At 38.9% G+C, this 19,642-nt stretch overlaps 1 pseudogene; it reads right to left on the reverse strand.

Annotated features, from left to right (window-relative positions):
• Nucleotides 1–2,726: 2,726 nt before the first annotated feature.
• On the reverse strand, nt 2,727–3,536 carry LOC616508 (V-type proton ATPase subunit E 1-like; annotated as a pseudogene).
• Nucleotides 3,537–19,642: the final 16,106 nt, after the last annotated feature.

The following is a 19,642-nucleotide window of genomic DNA, read 5'->3' on the forward strand; positions in this document are numbered from 1 at the left end:
CCACCCTAAAGACCTCATTTTAACTTTACTTCTTCAAAGGCCTCATCTCAAATATAGTCACATTCTGTGGTACTAGCGGTTAAGACATCAACATATGAACAATACAAGGTATTGTATTAATATATAAGTGTAAAAAGCATATGACATTAGAGTAACTCAAAAGAAGATATTGGCGGGTACATTTCTAAGGAGAAAAGGAAAGATATAAGCATCTGAATGCAGAGTTTCAAAGAATAGCAAGAAGAGATAAGAAAGCCTTCTTCAGTGATCAATGCAAAGAAATAGAGGAAAACAACAGAATGGGAAAGACTAGAGATCTCTTCAAGAAAATTAGAGATACCAAGGGAACACTTCATGCAAAGATGGGCTCGATAAAGGAAAGAAATGGTATAGACCTAATAGAAGCAGAAGATATTAAGAAGAGGTGGCAAGAATACACAGAAAAACTGTACAAAAAAGATCTTCATGACCCAGATAATCATGATGATGTGATCACTGACCTAGAGCCAGACATCCTGGAATGTGAAGTCCAGTAGCCTTAGGAAGCATCACTAAGAACAAAGCTAGTGGAGGTGATGGAATCCCAGTTGAGCTATTTCAAATCCTGAAAGATGATGCTGTGAAAGTGCTACACTCAATATGCCAGCAAATTTAGAAAACTCAGCAGTGGCCACAGGACTGGAAAAGGTCAGTGTTCATTCCAATCCCAAAGAAAGGCAATGCCAAAGAATGCTCAAACTACCGCACAATTGCACTCATCTCACACACTAGTAAAGTAATGCTCAAAATTCTCCAAGCCAGGCTTCAGCAATACATGAACCGTGAACTTCCTGATGTTCAAGCTGGTTTTAGAAAAGGCAGAGGAACCAGAGATCAAATTGCCAACATCTGCTGGATCATCAAAAAAGCAAGAGAGTTCCAGAAAAACATCCATTTCTGCTTTATTGACTATGCAAAAGCCTTTGACTGTGTGGATCACAATAAATTGTGGAAAATTCTGAAAGAGATGGGAATACCAGACCACCTGACCATCTGTATGCAGGTCAGGAAGCAACAGTTAGAACTGGACATGGAATAACAGACTGGTTCCAAAATGAAAAGGAGTACATCAAGGCTGTATTTTGTCATCCTGTTTATTTAACTTATATGCAGAGTACATCATGAGAAACACTGGACTGGAAGAAGCACAAGCTGGAATCAAGATTGCCGGGAGAAATATCAATAACCTCAGATATGCAGATGACACCACCCTTATGGCAGAAACTGAAGAGGAACTAAAAAGCCTTTTGATGAAAGTGAAAGAGGAGAGTGAAAAAGTTGGCTTAAAGCTCAACATTCAGAAAACGAAGATCATGGCATCTGGTCCCATCACTTCATGGGAAATAGATGGGGAAACAGTGTCAGACTTTATTTTTTGGGCTCCAAAGTCACTGCAGATGGTGACTGCAGCCATGAAATTAAAAGATGCTTACTCCTTGGAAGAAAAGTTATGACCAACCTAGATAGCATATTCAAAAGCAGAAACATTATTTTGCCAACAAAGGTCCGTCTAGTCAAGGCTATGGTTTTTTCTGTGGTCATGTATGGACGTGAGAGTTGGACTGTGAAGAAGGCTGAGTGCCGAAGAATTGATGCTTTTGAACTGTGGTGTTGGAGAAGACTCGAGAGTCCCTTGGACTTCAAGGAGATCTAACCAGTCCATTCTGAAGGAGATCCAACCAGTCCATTCTGAAGGAGATCAGCCCTGGGATTTCTTTGGAAGGAATGATGCTAAAGCTGAAACTCCAGTGCTTTGGCCACCTCATGTGAAGAGTTGACTCATTGGAAAAGACTCTGATGTTGGGAGGGATTGGGGGCAGGAGGAGAAGGGGACGACAGAGGATGAGATGGCTGGATGGCATCACTGACTCGATGGACGTGAGTCTGGGTGAACTCCGGGAGTTGGTGATAGACAGGGAGGCCTGGCTGCTGCGATTCATGGGGTCGCAAAGAGTCGGACCAGACTGAGCGACTGAACTGAACTGAACTGATAACAAGCAATGGAGAAATTGGAAAGAAGGGAAATGGCATTTATTGGTTACCCATTATGTGACAGCTACATACTTTTTTCCAGGTATGCATTTTGTTTTAATAAATAAAGCATATTCATGGCGTAGATCTTAAATCACACTACAAACATTTATAGGCCAAAACAGGTAACAGTGAAGCAGCTACTGCTGGAAGGAATGTGGCCTCACATGCAATTCAAGCCCAAAGAGCAAAGACCTGACTCCACCAGAGCCCACCATATATTGGCGCGTCCAGGCTAGACACTGGACCAGAGGAGAACAGGAGACTCAGAGACATTCATGCACCCACCATCTGACCCCTTGCCTTCTTACTACAGAGCCAGCAGGAAGCTGAGATCTCAGATATGCTAGAGGAAAGTTTCCTGATCATATTAAGTAAAACTCTCCCATTGTTACCAATCAGCCAGGGGTATTACCTACAGAAGGGTTGTTGTTGTTCAGTCACTCAGTTGTGTCTGCTCTTTTGCAACCCCATGGACTGTAGCCTGCCAGGGTCCTCTATCCATGGAATTCTCCAGGAAAGAATACTTGAGTGGGTTGCCATTTCCTTCTATCCACCAATAAATACAGAATATGAGAACAGCAAAGAGGAAATTACAGAGGTCATCTTGTTTCTTCAAATGTCAGAAGCATCCATGTCACAGCAGTAGATGGACACTACCTCCCGTAGGCATAGTCCAAACACTTCCTGTTGGCATTTGCACCAAACAAGGTTCCCTATACTTCTGGCATCATCTGCTAGACAATGAGGTCCAGCCAGCTTTTGAGGATATTGGGAACATTGATTTTGCAATCGCTACTATAGATTGCAACCTTGCCAGCTATTTCCTCAGGCAGGTAGGCCTTCGGATCATTGTAGACATTAACATCTCTTCTGGTGGTGATTTTTTACACAGACATTGCTTTTGCACTGCTGCCTTCACCAGCAGGAAATCTTGTTTTTCTGCAAAAATGACCATTCAGGGCTCCAACAACTGGTACAAGCCAAGGAGGATCAGGCCATTCAGCAGCAGTTGGCACCTGGCTCTATCTTTTACCATTCTGCTGAGTCAGTGTCTTTAGGTTTGTGACAAGATCATCCATCTTTCAGTCTGACGATTTTGAGCCTCACGTGACTCATCAGACTGGACATCTGAATTTTCCTCTTCTGCTCAATCTGCTTTTCTTTCTTCTCATAATATTCCATAATCTTCATTCTTTACGCTTGCACAAGCTGATCTTTCTCAATGTTGAACTCTTCTTTTGCTTTCCTGTCTATTCTGCTTCCTCCTTGACTTCGTCAATAAAAGTCATCATGTACTTAATCAGCTTCTGCATGTTGGCATCACTGACAGAACAGATGCTGATGAGCAACCAGGAGAGGAAAGCTGCCACTTCGGGCCTCCTCTGTTTTGTGGTGCTACATATTTCACATGTGCTAGCATGCGTAAAGCCCATGGAAATTACAATCCAACCAGTTACCCCCATCTTATAAATGAGGAAATTGAGGCTCCAAGAAATGAAAAGACTTCTCTAGTAATGCAGTCAGAAGATGATGGGCCCATGTTAAGAATTTAGGTGTATCATCAATGCTTATCTGCTTGCCACCAGTATGAGTTCGTCCCTGGTGTTAGTCCTGGTTCTGCTACTCACTAATTTTTCTTGGACATCTCACCTCAAATGGAATCCATCTTCCTAATCAATAAAATAACTGGTGTCTTCCCCTACTGTTTTCATAATTTATTATACTACAAAAGTATGATAGCCTGTTATATGCGCATTGGAAATTAGAAACAAAATGGAAAAAATGAAATGCAATATTGCTGTTGTTGTTCAGTCACTAGGTTGTGTCCCACTCTTTAGGACACATGGAATATGCACACCAGGCTTCTCTGTCCTCCACAGTCTCCCAGAGTTTGCTCAAATTTATGTTCCACTGGGTTGGTGATAATAGCTAAACATCTCATCCTCTGCCACCCTCTTCTCCTTTTGCCTTCAATTTTGTCCAGCATCAGAGTCTTTCCCAATGAGTTGTCTCTTCACAACAGGTACCCAAAGTATTAGAGCTTCAGCTTCAGCATCAGTCCTTCCAATGAATCTTCAGTGTTGAATTCTTTCAGGATTGACTGGTTTGATCTCTTTGCTGTTCAAGGGACTCTCAAGAGTCTTCTACAGGACCAAGTTTGAAAGCAGCAATTCTTCAGTGCTCAGTTTTGTGGTTCAACTCTCACATCCATACATGACTAATGGAAAAATCATACTTTTGACTATACAAACCTTTGTCAGCAAAATTATGTCTCTGCTTTTTAATACACTATGTTTGTCATAACTTTCCTTCCAAGGAGCAGGAGTCTTTTAATTTCATGGCTGCACTCACTGTCCACGGTGATTTTGGAGCCTAAAAAATAAAATCTGTCACTGCCTCCACATTTTCCCCTTCTATTTACCATTAAGCGATGAGACCAGATGCCCTGATATTAGTTTTTTGAATGATGAGTTTTAAAAAGATGAGCCATCTTTTTCACCCTTCTGTTTCACTCTCATCAAGAGGTTGTTTAGTTCTTCTTTATTTTCTGCCATTAGAGTGGTATCATCTGAATATCTGAGGTTGTTGATATTTCTCCTAGCAATCTTCATTCCATCTTATAATTCATCCAGCCCAGCGTTTCACATGATGTACTCTGCATAGAAGTTAAACAAGGGTAACAATATACAGCCTTGTTGTACTCCTTTTCCAATTTTGAACTAGTCCATTGTCCCATGTCCAGTTCTAATTGTTGCTTCTTGACCTGCATACATGTTTCTCAGGAGGCAGGTAATGTGGGCTGGTACTTCCATTTCTTTAAGAGTTTTCCACAGTCTGTTGTGATCCACACAAAGGCTTTGGTGTGATCAATGAAGCAGAAGTAGATGTTTTTCTGGAATCCCTTGCTTTCTCTATAATCCAATGAATGTTGGCAATTTGATCCCTGGTTTCTCTGCCTTTTCTAAGCACAGCTTGTACATCTGGAAGTTCTCATTTCAGCTACTGCTGAAGCCTAGCTTGAAGGATTTTGAGTATATCTTAATAGCATGTGAAATGAGCACAATTGTACAGTAGTTTGAACATTTTTTGGCATTGCCTTTTTTGGGGATTGGAATGAAAAATGACCTTTTCCAGTCCTGTGGCCATTGCTGAGTTTTCCCAATTTGCTGACATAGTGAGTCCAGCATTTTAAGAGTATCATCTTTTAGGATTTTAAATAGCTCAGCTGGAATTCCATCATCTCCACTAGCTTTACTCATAGTACTGCTTCCTAAGGCCCACTTGACTTCACACTCCAGGACGTCTGGCTCTAGGTGAGTGACCACACCATTGTGGTTATCTGGGTCATTAAGACCTTTTTGATATACTTCTTCCATATATTCTTGCCGCCTTGTCTTAATCTATTCCACTTCTATTACATCTTTACTGTTTCTGTCCTTTATTATGCCCATCATTGCATGAAATGTTCCCTTGATACTTCCAATTTTCTCGAAGAAGTAGATCTCTAGTCTTTCCCATTCTATTGTTTTTCTCTATCCTTTGCATTGTTCCTTTAAAAAGGCCTTCTTATCTCTCCTTGCTATTCTCTGGAATTCTGCATTCATTTGTGTATACCTTTCCCTTTCTCCCTTATCTTTCATTTCCCTTCTTTCCTCAGCTATGTATAAAACCTCCTCAGATAACCACTTTGCCTTCTTGCATTTCTTTTTCTTTGGGATGATTTTGGTCACTGCCTCTTGTACATTGTTATGAATCTCCATCTCTGGTTCTTCAGGCAATCTGTCTATCAGATCTAATCCCTTGAATTTATTTGTCACTTTCACTTTATAATCATAAGGGATTTGATTTAGATCATATATGAATGGCCTAGTGGTTTTCCCTAGTTTCTTCAATTTAAGCCTGAATTTGGCAATAAAGAGCTCATGATCTGAGCCACTGTCAGCTCCAGGTCTTTTTGTTGCTCACTGTATAGAGAAGGCAATGGCACTCCTCTCCAGTACTCTTGCCTGGAAAATCCCATGGGCAGAGGAGCCTGGTAGGCTGCAGTCCATGGGGTCACTAGAGTCGGACACGACTGAGAGACTTCACTTTCACTTTTCACTTTGATGCATTGGAGAAGGAAATGGCAACACACTCCAGTGTTCTTGCCTGGAGAATCCCAGGGATGGGGGAGCCTGGTGGGCTGCCATCTATGGCATCACACAGAGTCGGACATGACTGAAGTGACTTAGCAGCAGTATTGAGCTTTTCCATTTTTGGCTGCAAAGAGCATAAACAGTCTGATTTCAGTATTGACCATCTGGTGGTGTCCACATGTAGAATCATCTCTTGGGTTGTTAGAAAAGGGCACTTGTTATGACCAGCATGTTCTCTTGACACAATTCTGCTAGCCTTTGTCCTGCTTCATTTTGTACTCCAAGGCCAAACTTGCCTTATTCCTGGCATCTCTTGACGTCCTACTTTTGCATTCCAATCCCCTGTGATGAAAAGGACATCTTTTTCAGTGTTAGTTCTAGAAGGTGTTGTAGGTCTCATAGAATCAATCAACTTCAGCTTCTTTGCATCAGTAGTTGGGGCATAAACTTGAATTAGTATGATGCTGAATGATTTGCCTTGGAAATGAACTGAGATCATTCTCTTGTTATTGAGGTTGCATCTAAGCACTGCATTTGGACTCTTTTGTTTACTATGAGTGCTGTTCCATTTTTTCTAAGAGCTTCTTGCCCACAGTAGTAGATACAATGGTCATCTGGACCAAATTTGCCCAAGCCCATCCATTTTAGTTCACTGATTAATAAATCAGTGTTCAATCTTTCCATTTCCCACTTGACGACATCTGATTTACCTTGATTCATAGACCTAACATTCCAGGTTCCTAGGCAATATTGTTTTTTATAGAATCAGACTTTATTTTCAGACACATCCACAACTGAACGTCATTTCCGCTTTGGCCCAGTTGCTTCGTTTTTTCTGGAGCTATTAGTAACTGCCCTTCACTCTCCCCCAGTAGCATACTAGACACCTTTGGACTTGGGGAGCTCATCTTCTGCTGTCATATCTTTTTGCCTTTTCATACTGTTCTTTGGGTTCTCCAAACAAGAATACTATAGTGAGTTGCAATTTCCTCTCTCACTGGACCACGTTTTGTCAGAACACTTTCTATGACCCATCCTTCTTTTGTAGCCCTGCAAGGCATGGCTCATAGCTTCATTGTGTTATACAAGCCCCTTCGCCATGACAAGTCTGTGATCTATGAAGGGGAAATGCAATATGCCACTCTAATAAAAGCACCATAAATTTTTGCTAAGATTCCTTTCTGGTACATAGGAAGGTAAAGTTTCCTTCTTGTGTCACTTCATTTTAAAGAAAAATAAGTGGTCATATCTTTATGGGACCCAGACCAGATTAGAAAAATAAAAGAAGAGAGACAAAGAGAATAATGACATTCTAAGAGTTCTCTTTATCTTAGTTATTTAGGTTTCTTTGCCTGGGGCTTCCCTGGTGGCTCAGATGGTAAAGAATTCACTTTCAATGCCGGAAATCTGCTTTCGATCCCTGGGTAGGGATGATCCCCTGGAGAAGGGAATGGCAACCACTCCAGTATTATACCCTGGAGAATTCCATAGATAGAGGAGCCTAGCAGGCTACAGTCCATGGGGTCACAAAGTGTCAGACATGATTGAGCACTAACATTTTGTCTTGTGGTTGCCTATCTGTGAAGCAGGACTGACCTATGTCATTCACACACACACACACACACACACACACACACAACAGCTTTATGAAAAAACAAACTGATTTGATTCTAAGGGCCAAGAAGAAAGAACAAGCTGAAATCAGGATTGCCAGGAGAAATATTAATGACCTCGGATATGCAGATAACACCACCCTTATGGCAGAAAGTGAAGAAGAACTAAAGAGCCTCTTGATGAAAGTGAAAGAGGAAAGTGAAAAAGTTGGCTTAAAACTCTACATTCAAAAAACTAAGATCATGGCATCTGGTCCCATCACTTCATGGCAAATAGATGGGGAAACAATGGAAACAGTGACAGACTTTATTTTCTTGGGCTCCAAAATCACTGCAGATGGTGACTGCAGCCATGAAATTAAAAGACGTTTATTCCTTGGAAGGAAAGTTATGACCAACCTAGACAGCATATTAAAAAGCAGAGACATTACTTTGCCAACAAACATCTATCTAGTCAAAGCTGTGGTTTTTCCAGTAGTCATGTATGGATGTGAGAGTTGGACTATAAAGAAAGCTGAGCACCAAAGAATTGATGCTTTTGAACCATGATGTTGTAGATGACACTTTAGAGTCCCTTGGACAGCAAGGAGTCAATCCTAAAGGAAATCAGTTCTGAATATTCATTGGAAGGACTGATGCTGAAGTTGAAACTTCAGTCTTTGGGCAATGGATGTGAAGAACTGAATCACTGGAAAAGACCCTGATGCTAGAAAAGACTGAAGGCCGGAAGAGAAGGGGAAACAGAGGATGAGATGATTGGGTGGCATCACCAACTCAATGGACATGAGTTTGAGCAATCTCCAGGAGTTGGTGATGGACAGGGAAGCCTGGCGAGCTGCAGTCGATGGGGTCGCAGAGAGTCAGACATAACTGAACGACTGAACTGAACTGAAGAGGAAAGAACCTAACCTGAGGGAATAGCCACAGGGTAGATAAAGAGACATTAAGGAAGGGGGAGAAGAGAGCAGCCTGGACAGAATACTCTCCTTGTTCTACATCCAAATAGACTCATAATGAACCTAAAAGTGACTTGAGGCAAAAAAGCAAAGGAGTGTATTGCACCATTCTCTGGCCCCTGTGTGTGCATTTGATAGTCTTAGGCTTTGTTGCAACAGATTGAATGCCCTTCCAAAAATTAAGGGCATGGCAAAGTGGTTATATAATTTATCTTGGAGACTAAGAATAAATATATACATATATATCAAACATATAAGTATACGTACAAGTTTGTGATTTGCCTCTGCTTTTGTCATTTAGCAACACGAGCATATTTAATATAATTATATAGCCTTCACAGCCCTGACTTTAATGCCTGAATAATGTCCAGTTGAATAAGTATACCAACCAGTTTACTTAGTCATTATTCTATTTTGAGACCTCTGAATATTTCCACCTTGTATGTGAGTGTAGCAGTGTGCTCAGCGAGGCAGTCTATAATTTTTAAGAGAGAAACATTTTCTGTATAACTTCATAGCAGTTCCTTGGTAAAGACATCAGTTATGCTAGAGAGAACCTTAGTTTGGAGCGGGTAAAATGAATGACACTTCAGTATACAATATAAAACAGCAAGCATCCCACACAAGACTCTGGAAGGTTTTTTAAATCGTATGAGTTGCTAGGATTTAAAATACCAGTAATTGGTGGAATTAGGCAGTACCTCTCTCCCACAAAGCCATGTGCATGCGTGCTAAGCCTCTTCAGTAGCGTCTGACTCTGTATAACCCTATGGACTATACCCCACCTGGTTTCTCTGTCCATGGGGATTCTCCAGGCAAGAATAATAGAATAGGTTTCCATGCCCTCCTCCAGGGGATCTTCACAACTCAGAGATCAAACCCACATCTGTCTCCTGCATTAGCAGGCAAGTTCTTTACCATTAGTACCACCTGGGAAGCCCTAAAACTTTATGTAGGACCAATAAGACTTTTAAAAGAAGAATCTATTCCCTAGGATATTTAATGTTACTGGAATATACCTAAAGGCAAGATCATGGGAAAGTATAGGTGTCCAAAGAGAAAATCCCCTAGAAAAATAATGTGATACTCTGTACTGGCCAATGAGGCCAACCTCAGGCTCTGGAATGTTGTAAGGAAGGGCTGGCTCTGCAGCATTTGGCTGATACTAGTACAACCACTATAATGTGCCTTGAGAAATACAGTTGGGTATATGCACTGAATGAGCTGATCACTAAGAATTGTTTGATATGGTTACCTAAAGCATTACGAGAACCCCCAAACCAAAGAATAGCTAAACAGATTAAGTAGCTTCAAATTATCAGTTGACTTCTTCTTCCTCTAGAAGGTATGATAGCAAACCCTGTTCTATCTGGGTTTTGAAAAGAAGCATTTCTTTACCTCCACATTTAGGCACAAATCCTAGACAGGATTTACTATGCTGCATCCGGTCACTTCCAGTCTATGTTGGCCCAAAGGAAATGACAATGGTTCAGAGAAGATGAAACCATCACATTAAGCCAAAGGATCTCATTATAACACCATTATTTATTAAGTTGATTATAATGTACCACTCAGTAACTTCAAACAATATTAGCTTATTCAAATCGAGCTCACCTATCACAGGAAAACTGGGCAAAATATCCACTTACTTTTCTCCTTTCTAATGGCCATAAAGCTAATAATAGTCTCTTTATAAGCTTTATTCTGTTTCTGAGTCTCCTATTTTAAAATACCAAATGGCTTCCTAGAATTCTCTCCTTCAAGTAAAATTTATCCAGCTTGTATACATTAATAATGCCTAAGGTCAACCGCCAAGTTTTCTTTATTTCAATTACCCTCAATGCACCTGGCACACAGCAAGTGCTCAATGACTGTTGAAGTGATTTATATAGTTTAAAAATATATGTATTGGTGATTGAATCTTCCCTTTATATGCAGATTTTTTATCACATCCAGGAAGATATCTGACCTAAGGTAATTGATCCTGAAAGTCACCTGAACTGACTCAGATCTTAATATATTGTTTCATGTTTAAAATATGTTTTTTGAGCACCCTTTAAGTAATCTATGAGTGTTAGCAATGAAAACATTCTAGAGTTATTTGTGACATATCTTTTTCTCTAAATTAATAAACCATTTATTTAAGACAATCCATCTATCCATTTAATTTTCCTCCCTCCTGAAAGAGTTGACCAAGAATACAAATCTTACTATTCATATTAGTTGAAGAACAAAGTATCATTTAGAATTTGCTGAGATAAACATATTTGACTTGTCTTCCTCTCCAAACTGTGAGTTTACTGAGTTTACTCAGAATTTGCTGAGATAAACATAACTTGAGTATAAGATCAAAACAACAAAGGACTCCTGATGCACAAGTTTTTGCTTTTCAATAATGAGCCCAAATCCTCCCCACATCACTCTCAGAGAGTACTATAAACATTAGCGATTTCATTTCAAGTATAATGTTTAGGAGGATTGCCACCAGGTTCTGGAGAATGGTACATCCATTATCCTCTTAAAATGTTTTCACTGCTATGATCAGAATGAATTAAGAAGTAAACCCACCGGAAAAATTACAGTTATTCATCTCTTCTGTACCAGTGTTGGGAATGAATATCACTTTTCCTGGAAATGTTATTATATGTTAATTTATCTGTATTCCATTAAGTGACAAGCATTCTGGAAGGCCAGCCTTGCCCATTTCTTGGAGTCTCCTATCACTCTGCTTGTAAAAATTACTAATTCAGTGCTTCAAGTATATTATTTAGCATAAAAGTAGAGCTATAAGTAGTAGAGAAAAACACTTGTTTATAAACATATAAATGGTTCCATTACCTGCACTTTATTTCATAATAACAGCTTTGATTATAAAGAAGGGATGCTCTCTGTGTAAAAATTTTAGAAAAGTCAGCACTAGAATTTATTTTAGGAAATCTTCCAATCTTTCCCATCCCAGTACACACAGATATACAAAAATTAGATTTACCCACACTTTTACTACTTTAGAATGTTAACTCAGGAAGTCACATCCCCAAATGGTAGAGCCTAGGTGACTGTCTCCTTTTAGAATGCATCTAATTTCAATGTGAGTGTAAATTAATTACCTTCCCCTTCCAAGTGACACAGGCCAATTTGTACTGATAGGTAAGGGTGGCAAGGCAGAAAGGGTGATCAATAGCCTGTTATACAGGGCCACAGGAAATCTGATCCCCAGAGGGTTCAGAAAGCCAAAGAGGGCAAGAAGTTAATGAGGGCAAGATAGCAAATCTACACTATAATTTAATTTGCAAGTTGAAAAACTGTGACTATTTTGCCGAGAAGTCTTTTATCCCATTTTCTCCAATAGCAGAAATCTGTGATTACCAGTCTTTCATCCAATGTGAATTGAACACACATTCAGGAGAGAGAACTAAAATCCAAGGGGGATTTTATTTTAATTTGACAAATATTTTTTTGAATTTAATAAAAAAAACTATTGTTCTAAAAATGTACTGATTGCATGATAAGGATCAAAGTATCATTTTATTTAAAAATTTTAATTATTTAAAAATGATGATATCCAAGCGACATCTAGAATTTAGATCAACCCAGATTCAACCAAGTGAAAGTCGCTCAGTCATAACTGACTCTTTGCAACCCCATGGACTATACAGTCCATGGAATTCTCTAGGCCAGAATACTGGAGTGGGTAGCCTTTCCCTTCTCCAGGGGAGCTTTCCAACCCAGGGGTCGAACCCAAATCTCCTGCATTGCAGGCAGATTCTTTACCAGCTGAGCCACAAGGGAAGCCCAGACTCAGCCAAAATTCATTCAAATATTTTGGGTATTCCATATTTACTGTCACTCTTCTTACTATCAGGGATGCAGAGATACAAGATGAAAGAGATTGTCCAAGCTCTCAGTAAATTGACAGTTTGGAGAGGAAGGCAAGTCAAAAAGGTTATAAATAATGTGCTATGTGTATCTCTAAATTTGTAATACTTATAACTGTATCACCTGTTTCATAGTAAGAATTACATGAAGTAATCCAAATAAATTATTTAGCAAAATTTCTGGCACATAGTAATTTAAATAAATATTAGCATCAGATAATGATGTCAACTATGGTGATGATGATGACATAGTGACACCACCATCCCAAGAATCTATGGGAACATTGAGGACACAGAATGGAGATTAGTTAAGGGTCTTTATACTTCTGTTAGAGGTATAAATCTGAGCTACACTATTAAAGATGGATACAAGATATAATCCAATAATAAAGAGTTAGGGAAGAGATGGAAATGTCCTAGATAGATAAAAGGCTTCAATGCTTTACCCCCTACTTTGACCAGTTTAAGATCATTTCTGAGTCTTGAAGCAGCCCTATACCAGGCATCTAGCACCTGAATCCTCTCAATGTGAATAGCCTCAATACAAACCTATGGACTGTATATAGCCCACCAGGCTCCTCTGCCCATAAAATTTTTCAGGCAAGAATTCTAGAGAGGGTTGCCATTTCCTTCTCCAGGCAATCTTCCCAACTCAGGGATCATACCTGCATCTCCTGTGTCTCATGCATTGCGGGTGGATTCTTCACCCCTCAGCCACCAGGGAAGCCAGTATAAGTCATAGCTACTCTAAATTTCAAATAATAACTCTAAACTAACTTGAGTATGGTACACTTGGATGCTTACCAACTTTCCACCCACCACCCATTCCACAAACACCCCAAACCAGCATCTCATCTGTGCTTCTACAGGACCATGAAATTAGAGCATTTTACATTGCTTCACAGTCACTCCTCAGACCAACTAATAAACTTGCTCATTTGAGTCCTCAATGTTTATTAAAAAGGATATTAAAGAGAAATTTGTCTGCACAAATGCAACTGAGAACAAAAGGCAGCTAAGAGGCATCATCTCTGACTTTCACCCTCCCTTCACCTCATAAGTGGGGTGGGAATGTAAGCCATTTCCATAATTCATAGGCATCCTGTGATGTGCAAGGTTATTTTTGAATTTGTTTCCTGTAAGAAAAGATTTCCTTCCTAAAATTAGATTGTGAATCTACTTCCAAAGCCACTAATCAAACATAAGTTAAAGCTACTTAAATAAGGGAGAGAAAATTTTACAGCTCTAAAATCATTAGAAATAGGTCACCAAAAGCTTCAATAAACCTTCAGAAAAGGTTCCAATAAAAACTAGATATTCTCATTAAGAAGCTGTAATCTCACTATCAAACAAGAAAAAAAATCACATATGCAAAAGCAGCAAAATACAGTCTATAAAGTCATTTAATGAAGCAGAAATTTGTATCTATGCCATATCTAGTGCACTTCTGGAAAAACCTTGGCATATTCACTAATTATGAACCATATATTACACAGTTATTATGGGTATTATTCAGCAATAAAAGATTTAAAGTTGGCTGTCTCCTTCACCATAGTTAGCAAAGAAATAATGGCACATATATGATCTACTTAAATAGGTTAGAAAATAGGAGGGAATTTACTAACTAGCCCTTTAATTATGCAAACAGAGTTTCCATAATTCTGAAACTGAATTCTATGACACCCACAGATTTCCTTATAATCTAGCCATAAATAGTAATTACAGTGTTCAGAGTAGAAACTGCTGTATTTTAGGTTGCAAAGCAGTCTCTATTATTATCTTCTGTATTAGGTCATTTGATAACTGTCTAAAACTTTTCTAGTAGGGTGATTTTATTTTCTTTGAAAGTTATATTTTTCTTTATTTTCATGAAAAGTGTAAGAAAATTTGTTCAGCCATTTTCAAATTAAAGGACAACGGGGAAGGACATTTGCTATTGAACTTTTAAAACATTATATTTAGCAGATCCTCCGTGGGTTGCATAATCAGTTCAAGACTATGGATTAACAATCAAAGAGAGCTCAGACACTGACCTACATTAGAGAAACCCTACACATACAACCATGAATTCATCATCTCCAGAGAACTGAAACCTTTTGGGTAACCTGCTGGTGAGACAGCACCTGCCCCAATATTATACTGCTAGGGACCAGGAAAAAACTCACCCTGAAAAGAACCACATTAAAGGTGAGAAAAACAGTAGAAGTCCTACATAACTCAGCATTAGTTTTCAGACCTAGCTAATAGTGCTGCAAGGCAATGATCATTTAACTATTTATTATGCAGGTTGAAATCTATGGCTACTTTAGGACTCACATTTGATAGGGCATTATGTTCATCCTCCGGAGAAGGCAATGGCACCCCACTCCAGTACTCTTGCCTGGAAAATCCCATGGACAGAGGAGCCTGGTAGGCTGCAGTCCATGGGGTCGCTAGGAGTCTGACAGGACTGAGCGACTTCACTTTCACTTTTCACTTTCATGCACTGGAGAAGGAAATGACAACCCGCTCCAGTGTTCTTGCCTGGAGAATCCCAGGGATGGGGGAGCCTGGTGGGCTGCCGTCTGTGGGGTCGCACAGAGTCGGACACGACTGAAGGGACTTAGCATAGCATAGCATGTTCATCCTCAGGATACTGAACGTGTGAGTTGCCAAAATTGACTGAGCCACATCAGAGCAGGGATAATTTCAACTATCAGGATAAATTAAACTTGAGCTTTACACCCAAATATTTCAGTCACGTCAACCTAACACAGGTATAAAATTTAACTTCTACTGCCACCAAAATCCACTCCCTATCCTGTTTCCTATCTCAGTGAATAGACTCTTTATTTACCCAATGGATTGCTCAAGTCAGAAAAGTGAGCATCATCTTTGATGGTTCCCTCTTCACATCTTGCACATCTAATCACAAGTCTTTCAAATTTCCTTATTCATTCATTTCTCTTCATCCCCTTTATCATCAGCATAGTTCAGACTACCAAAAATCACTTCTCTAGATCTAGAGATAGATCTAGAAGAAGACTCATGAGTCTTTAGGTCCCTTCTAGAGCCTTGTATCTGATTTTGTATTCAAAATTTTGTATTCTTTCTTAAAGAGAATCCCAAAATATGTAACCTGTGGACCCTACAAAAATTTATATCTTCTTCTATCTAAATTATTTGCAAAAACCTCCAGTCTCCTTGAAAATGTAGATGAAGTGGTCTTTCTTAAACACAAATATGACTATGTACTTGATAAATCATATATCATGGGAATTGAAAGTGAAAGTATTAGTCACTCAGTTATTTCCAACTCTTGGTGATCCCATGGACTGCAGTGCCCATGGAATTCTCCAGGCAAGAATATTGGAGTGGGTTTCCATTTCCTTCCCCAAAGGATCTTCCTGAACCAGAGATTGAACCCAGGTCTCCCAAATTGCAGGCAGATTCTTTACCATCTGAGACACTAGGGAAGATATGTAGGAACAGACATTAAATCTCATTTTAACTAAGTTTCTCTCTCCCTTAGAAACCTGCATTTCTTCCCAGTTTCCTATTGTTTTGAATGTAATGCCTGATATATGAAATTTTTCTGGTCTGGTATTGCCCTAAGTACCAAACAATTAGAATACATAAAAAGTATCTAATCCAGGACCTGAACATAGATGATCAAATCTACCATTTTCTTACAGGTTTTTTCCCTATTCATTCACCAACATGTAATGAAGCTAACTCAAAAGTTTTCTTATCCATATTCCCCTACCTCTTCCAAACATATTCTTAGCAGATAACTAAGATGAAACTTTTCCCCAATTATCTTGACAATTATTTTCAATATATTAATAATTACTTAGATTGTATCTCATGCTGATAGAATTCCAGTAACTGATTACAAAATACCACAAGCTTTTTAATATTCATTCCTTTAAGAAACATTCACTGAATATTCACTTTATGTGCTAGGCAGTGTATAACAAGGCACATAAAAGAAATTTATATTGTCCTACAAGCCTTTTCCCATGTAGAAACATAACTTTATCATGTTTTATACTACTCAATAAAATTCTTAGATCCTTTTATATGGTTCCTGCATATTTTCTTGGTAAATGTACCAAATATACACTGAGTACAGTATATATAGTATAGTATAGTGGATAGACACAGATTTGAATATTAGAATTAGGTTTTAGGTAGAATATAGGTAGGTAGGTGTATAGACATCTGAATATTATATCCATATACATGCTTACTAAAATTTCACATACTTATACATAAATTGGATTGACTTACAACATAGTTTTTAACCATTGAGATAATGTAGTTTTTAATATTAATAGCTCATAGGTCAAAGCTTCTATCCATTACTTTTTTGGTCAATATTTTCTTAGCTCTTCTTGCTTTTTCTCTCTTCTAGGTGAATTTTAATATTATTTCATCAAGTTTAAGATAATGGTATTGAGATTTTAGGATAACTACATCAAGTCCATAAATTAATTTGTGAATAAATGGCATCTTTGACCTTGCACAATAATCCATGAAGCCTAATAAAAATGATCAGGCACATTGCACCAGTGTCCATGCTTTTTATTAGTGTATTGAAATCTCCACATTCTACAAAATATTCACATGTACTATCTATCCATTTGGTTGTTGATTAGCCAAAAAACAAAGAAAAGGGGAAAATATCACACTATGTCAAAATAACATACAAATTAATTTGACATCCCTATAGGTAAAGCCCTATGATATCAAATATTTAATTTGGTATCAAATATTTAATACAATTCACTGGCTGGAGGAAGTCATACTTACACAGAATTCAATGGAAATAGGAACTTTCTACCCAGCATTCTTTTCATGAAAAAGTTATTGTGCATGAGTACTTTACTTCCAATCCCAGTAAAAGAGGTATTGTTCCTTAATACCAGGATAAAAAATAGTTAAAATCCTGTATACAGGTGTGTTTTAACTCTGAGAGGGTATGAAGGAAAAGAATAAATTAAACCAGTGGAATAAGCAGAAGCAGATAAGAATTAAAATTACCCACTGCATCTCACTAATCTCATGATTTTGAATCTATGCAAAGTAAAAAAGTAGCATATTGGCTTGTGAGTACCTTGAGAGCAGAGATATTCTCTTTATTCTACCACAAACTTGCACATAGAACATGCTCACATAGACTCAGAACTGGGAGATTTTTCTGAATAGCCTGGTGATAGTTTTTAGATCCTAAATATTATTTTCTAAATATTCGAAGTGAAAAAATTGTAGACCAAAGCTTACCTTTTGATTAGCACACACATACTACCAGATTTTGGCTTCCCAATTAGATCAGTAGTAAAGAATCCACCTGCCAAACAGAAGACATGAGTTCAATCCCTGGGTGAAGAAGATCCCCTGGAGCAGGAAATGGCAACCTGCTCAGTATTCTCGCCTGGAAAATCCCATGGACAGGAGCCTGGTGGGCTACAGTCCACGGGGTCACAAAAGAGTTGGACATGACTTGAAAGTGAAGTTGCTCAGTCGTGTCTGACTTTTTGCGACCCCATGGACTGTAGCCCGCCAGACTCCTCAGTCCATGGAATTTTCCAGGCAAGAGTACTGGAGTGGGTTGCCATCTCTTTCTCCAGGGGATTTTCCCAACCCTGGGATCAAACCCAGGGCTCCCACACTGCAGGCAGACGCTTTACCGTCTGAGCCACCAGGGAAGTTTGGACATGACTTAGTAAGTATACAAAAAGAATCTTTTTAAGATCAAGATCCTTGTCTCGCTTATCTTTTCACCACTGGTATTTAACACTGACCAATTTTGCACACATTAAATCAAAATAGTGAGGAAAATGGCATCATCCTTACAGATAAAGGTAATAAGTATGTGTGAGCATACATATGTGTCTGTATATACATGTGTGTGAGTGTGTGAAGTCACTCAGTCATGTCTGACTCTTTGCGACCCCGTGGACTGTAGCCCACCAGGCTCCTCTGTCCATGGGATTCTCCAGGCAAGAATACTGGAGTAGGTTGCCATTTCCTTCTCCAGGGGATCTTCCCAACCCAGGGATCAAACCCGGATCTCCTGCATTGCAGGCAGAAGCTTTATCCTCTGAGCCACCAGGGAAGCCCTGTATGTGCATAGGTATGTTTTTTTATTATATCCCAATATAGAGGTACAAATGACCAGTATGACTTTATGCTCTGAAAAGTGTGAAAATAATTGGTTTGGAATTAACAAAGTTACTGACATTTAAAAAGGCCAATGCTAAAGGAAAAGCACATTATTTTTTGACTAAGTTGCAGGGTGAGCCCTTAACAATTAGGTCTGTGCACATACCCACGCAACTGTAGAAGTCAGAAGTTTTTTAAAACTAGTTAAGAAGCACTAGTTGACCTTTCCTTATCTTCTTTCGAGTGCACCTTATTAACATGCCCTTCAAAAACTGCGAACTACACAAAGACATGAAAACAGTGCTCTCCCAAAGAATTAGAAACGGATGTAACTCATGGATGGCTCTAGCCTATGGCATATTCACTCACACCTTGCTCCTTGCGTAGCTCTTCCTTTATTTTCAACTCTAGAAAACAAAGAAAAAAAAATTGTAATTTGACCTACAACTTTTAAAAAACAGTAGGATGCCACTGTTCAGAGATACACAAGAATGTTAGCATTAAAATCACCATATTACCATAGCACAGGCACAGAAGATGACAAAAATAACACAGCCTAGGAGAAATGGGTGCAAGGCCTCTGGGCAAGCCACCATTTGTGCATTCTTTCTACGTTTCCATCATTGAACCAAAGGTTTGTGTTCACAGCAGTATTTAATTTGGAAAGTAAAGTAGCAGCACCAAAAAAAAAAAAATCTAAAAGATGCCTATTCCATAATGGAATATCTGCTGACAATACAACCATTATTGTCATTATGTTTTAGCTAGTCATGGAAAAGCTCTCCACAAAACAAAAATTCCAACAAGCACCTAAGTGGCCATGTTCTCCCTAAGAAGCATTG

Source organism: Bos taurus, chromosome 8 (assembly GCF_002263795.3).
Source record: "Bos taurus isolate L1 Dominette 01449 registration number 42190680 breed Hereford chromosome 8, ARS-UCD2.0, whole genome shotgun sequence".
NCBI lineage: Eukaryota > Metazoa > Chordata > Mammalia > Artiodactyla > Bovidae > Bos > Bos taurus.